Consider the following 5,445-nt stretch of genomic DNA (forward strand, 5'->3'; position numbering starts at 1 on the left):
ACATTTAATTTCTTTCTTCAGGCACAATTTTTCTCAACCGCTCAAACAACAATAAACAGCGATTTTTTTCTGATTAAATAGAGTTAATTTTATAATGTTTTCATATTAATAGTTTAACGATTCAATTAACCTTAAACAAATCAGATTATAGGACAGTTATATAAACAAATGCGATACGAATAGCCGAAGCTGATATTTAATATAATTAAATTATTTTCTGACATTTAGATGTCATTCGTTTTAAATTCGATTATTAAAAAAAAAACAGCAATTAGTCATTTACGCAAAACTCCTACTACAAGTATAACGTTTATCATTATTGAGAAAATTGTATGTGATTGACAAAATCCGTCTTATATATACGACATAATAATTTAATTTACAGTTTTAAAACTTTGTAAAGTTATTTAAAGTTCCCGTTATGCTTCTAAATAAAAATAATCATTTCAATCATTCTGATTATTTTTTTCATAGTGAAATCAGCCAGCAAATTAAACTCGGCAGTGTGGATTATAAAACTTTTATCATTTAAAATATCATTAAAATTAATATGAAAGGACTGAGTTCAAAACTCAACTCAGATCTCAAAACAAACTTTAGTGAGTTTTATTGCAACTTGGACAAACGCATTTATAACAGCTAATGCATTTTTAATAAAAATATGAAAAATCATTTAATTAAATCAAATATCCATAATTCTTTTTTTCCCCAATGCATTTTCCAGCCCTGGGGAAAATTCAGAATACACAAAAAGATGAAGTTTCTCTGCAGGTCCATCGTTAGTGACATTTAACCACTATAAATCTCTGGAATAAATGTATCTAAAATGTAGAGTCTAGAGAGATTTGAGATTTCTTCCCAGTTTAAAAGCTAAACTGAGAACATACACTACATGCGACATAAAAAAATAAATGAAAAAGCTGCAGATATGAATCTTTAGTGATGACTGATATGCAGTGACAATGCCAGAAAAATAACTGCAAATTACCAAGAAATAATCAAATCTGGATTTTTCAACACAACCCATGAGCTTCATATCTCCCAAAACATTTAGATTGTGGCTGTTCGATTAAATCAGAAGCTCAGCTAAAGTTTTATCTTCCAGTTTTTTCTGCATTGCGCATTGTGCATTTAATTTAATCATGCACTATTTCTTTAAAAAACCTTTTCCAAAATTGTTGATTCCGGTGCATTGAAAATGCCTGAATAGATCCATATAATCTTTTTTGTTGTTATTAAATTTGCAAAGATGCCTGTTTTAAATCCCGGAAGCAAAATCTAATTCAGCTTTCATTTAAAATACACACAATTTAGAAATACAGATATGCATATCAGTGTGTTAAAACATCACTGGAATATGTTTTATTGGAATTAAATTGATATGTTTTTATATTATAACATACGGAGATAAAGCTTTTGCTTGAAATCTTTATCGGTTATTGTTGCTTACATATCAGAGATTTCCCATCTCTGCATAATTATTTAATTAAACTCAGAAGCAAGACTTAAAGCAAAGCTCTCATTGGCACAACAGTCGGTTAAATACTTGGATGTTCTGCTTTCACATTTCGTATTATTTTCTATATCTAATTCATCGAAGTATCCTTCTTCGTCTTGTACTAATATACACATAATAATCTCTGGCAATATCTGTCATTAAAAAAGTGGCTGAAAAACTAAAAAGAAAAACTCCAGAATAAAATTGTGCTTTAAAAAACTCACAGAACTGATGAAATGAGCAGCAGGTGTTACATTTATTAAAATTAATAAAATCAGCAAAGGTTCAGATGAAAGAATAAAATAAAATAAAATAAAATGAAAGATTTAGTCCCTCTGAAAATGAGATGCGGGTTAACAGTGTGCATTCAAATGTGTCTGTGTTATTTCAACAACTGGTTATATTTTTCATGCATTAATATTATTAAGGGGAAAATGTTCGAAAATTCAGTTAATCAGGTGGCGCACTTTTTGGCACAGTTCCATTCTGAGCTCGAGCTTCACCTGGTGGCTTTCCTACATGCCTGTAGCTGGATTGGTGTCTCTAAACTGCCCCTAGGTGTGTGTGTGTGTGTGTGTGTGTGTGTGTGTGTGTGTGTGTGTGTGTGTGTGTGTGTGTGTGTGTGTGTGTGTGTGTGTGTGTGTGTGTGTGTGTGTGTGCGTGCATTGTGCCATGTCATGGGCTGGCGGGTGCAACATCCTGGGTGTATTCTCGGCTCGTGCACAGTTTTCCTTGACCGCCAATATGACCAGTGTTTACTGAATATAAGTGAATGTATTAACTCAGTCATTCCTGGTTGCCAGATTGGGTGTGAATGAGGCGAAATAATTTCGAGAAAATAATTATGACTCTCTGGAAGCACGGACGGCATTTCTATATCACACACACACACACACACACACACACACACACACACACACACACACACACACACACACACACACACACACACACACACACACACACACACACTTTAAATTAATTTAATGATCAATGTGCATTAATTCGGTTTATATATTAATTCGGCTGATTATACTTATTAATTAACAGTCAATTGTCATTTAACATGCAGGTACACTTGTCTACTTGTAAGTGCTATGTCGCCCCCTGATTTTATCAGTGTATACATTCACTCTTAGATAAAATGTACAAAGCTGTACATCCCCCTATAGTGTCTTCTCACTATGGTGGAACCCTTATCCACATAATATTTATCATTCACCAGTAAGTGTGAATTTAGGCATAACTCTAAGCAACATAATTAAAAGAACATAATTAAAAGACACAAAAGGTATAATTTAAAAAAAGGTGTGTGCCTGAGCACAGAGTCTCAACAATAACAAACCGTACCCTTATTGAGCGTGAGCAATAACACAGTGGTTCCCTACGGGACATATATGTATAAGGTAAATAAACCAGGTGCTTAGTTGGTGAGTATGAATCATTTGGGATCCAACACAACATCATTTCCTTTCCCTCTTTCTATGTATCTATTTTTTTCTCTCTCAGCAATGTCATGGGCTTCTCTTCACATGATGTTCTCACAAAGCAGAGACCTGTCTGAATAATTAGATCATTGGCACAAAAAAAGAGAAAAGAGACTAATTCCAAGTCAAATTAAGATTGTGCTCAAAAGCGCTTTGCTGACATTTAGCAGATCTGTGTGTGAGAGGGGGGAGAGATGCTTTCACTCTGTGTTGACTGAAGTAATCGGTTTGGTTGGAGAAAGCCTAATCTGCGCACAATGGGGGTGAAAAAAAAGAGGACATGTAGACTTGTGAGAATTACACATGTTAAGGGATTTTCAGTCAAGCTTTTAGAAGTTTAAAATAAGGAGACGTAGCCTTTTTACACTGCCTTCATCCACACTGACAGATTATGGAGCGAAATGAGGAAATATCATGTGCTCTCATGCTCCCTTTACTCGCCTGCTTCTGCAGATAAAGAGAAAGATGACACTGGAGACACAGAAATAACACATGCTCAGCCCTGCATGCGGCACTAAAGCAGATCCCACAGCTGCTCTTTCTTAAGTGCACAGACAGGTAGCCAGAGAGCTGCGAAATTATAATGCAGCAGGCCACTTTAAGAGCCAGAAGAGAACCCGAGAGGCCTAGTTTTAGTACTAAGAGGTCTAAAGCACTGTCATTAAATGGTACAGCAATACTTTGTAGAATGTAGTGTGCCCTGAGTGTGTAAGGGTCACCAGATGGGTCACACCAGAGTGACGTCCAGCACTTGCTAAAGTGGCCCGATTCAGCAAAAAATGTGCAATGCCATCAGAAGGAAGGGTTCAGTTGGGCACATCCCTGCACTGTTTTTGTGACGAAGGAGCAAAGAACTCAAAGCAACACTTCCACTTTTTCTTACATAACAGTTTCATATGAGGTTCTGCTGTTTATTTTCTGGTAATAAAAAATATAAGTACAATTGGCACAAGTGTTCAATACTATTAACTGTTCAGAATAATTAACCTACACATACCAAAATGTCATTTACAAGACAGGTAAATAAATCATCAACATTTTATTGTGCATAAATCAAATTAAAATAACATGTATGCCTTTATTAATATTGGAAAACCTTAGGAATTTGTGACTTCCATTAAGCAACCTATTATCTAATCTTAATCAATATATATCCAGTTTACGGTTGGTAATGTTTAGCTGATTTTAAACATTTTCACTTTATACAATCAACTCGTCACTTTTGCTTTCCTTTTTTCACATGGTACATTTTATGGTTGCTATTTGTTTCAATCTTATCCATGTGGAGAGTTTATTGATACACTTTATGATATATAATACAATATGTTTTTAAAATCAAATATCAGGTTGCTTTCTAATGGTTTGTATAGTATAAACATTTTACTGTCCAAATTTAATATGACTAAAAGTAAATCTCCAAAAAGGCCATATTTCTTTCTTTCTTTCTTTCTTTCTTTCTTTCTTTCTTTCTTTCTTTCTTTCTTTCTTTCTTTCTTTCTTTCTTTCTTTCTTTCTTTCTTTCTTTCTTTCTTTTAAAGAAAGACAGTCTGATATCATATGTTATTAGGTGTAGGATGAAAGTTTAATGCAACTCGCCAGAGGTTAATCTCTAGATAAATAATAGATAAATAATGTAGACAAATAATGTTTTAATGTTGTAGTTATGAATGAATAAATCCATAAATGTTCTAAAACTTATGAACTGCTCATCAGATACAAACGACACTCAGGTGCACTTGGATGGTAAAACCATTAAGACTATAGATAAAGAAAAGACTCAAGGACAAGACTAGAATTAAGGTTAAAACAAATTGCTAACAGCACTTACTTAGATTAATATATACTTAATTAAATAAAGCTTTTGGCTTTAGATTAGTTCATGTTAGATTAGACATAGATGTCTTCAAATGAATTTTATTAGCAACACTGGTATACCTGCTCGTTCATGCAATTATCATCCAATCAGTTAATCAAGTGGCAGCTGCACAATGCACAAACACATACAGTTACCGGTCAGTTAATGTTCACATCAAACAGCAGCATGGAGGAAACTATGTGATCAGATTGACTTTGCCCCTGGCATAGTTGTTGGTACCATACAGACTTGCTTGAATATTTCAGAAACTGCTGATCTCCTGTGATTTTAACACACAATTCTCATGGAAATCTAATAAATATCCCTTTCTGTGGGTGGAAACTCCTTGATGATGAGGGAAGTCAGACGGAAATGAAACATTCAGGTGGATAAACTACAACATGAGAAGACAATATCAGAATTCATTCCTGTCAGCAAGGAACAATGTGAAGTTGTATTAACAGACATGTACTGTACTCTTTTAATTTTGCTGTGATTTAGTTCTTGGTAATGTCCCTTATAACACACAGAAACTTCTAAACATTTTAATGTTCTTAACATTTGAAAGTGTTCTTGTATTTTCACTGGTTGCACTTTGTTGGAGG

General features: G+C 34.0%; 1 protein-coding gene across 1 annotated transcript in view; it reads left to right on the top strand.

Moving 5' to 3' along the window:
* Nucleotides 1–8, top strand: part of nr4a2a (nuclear receptor subfamily 4, group A, member 2a) — a 7,244-nt gene extending 7,236 nt beyond the window's left edge. Inside the window, exon 8 of the mRNA XM_047814527.1 lies at nt 1–8. This exon is cut by the window's left edge and continues 1,766 nt beyond it. The gene's annotated coding sequence lies outside the window, so the exon portion shown is untranslated.
* Nucleotides 9–5,445: the final 5,437 nt, after the last annotated feature.

The sequence above is a fragment of the Tachysurus fulvidraco genome, chromosome 6, assembly GCF_022655615.1.
Source record: "Tachysurus fulvidraco isolate hzauxx_2018 chromosome 6, HZAU_PFXX_2.0, whole genome shotgun sequence".
Classification (NCBI taxonomy): Eukaryota; Metazoa; Chordata; class Actinopteri; order Siluriformes; family Bagridae; genus Tachysurus; species Tachysurus fulvidraco.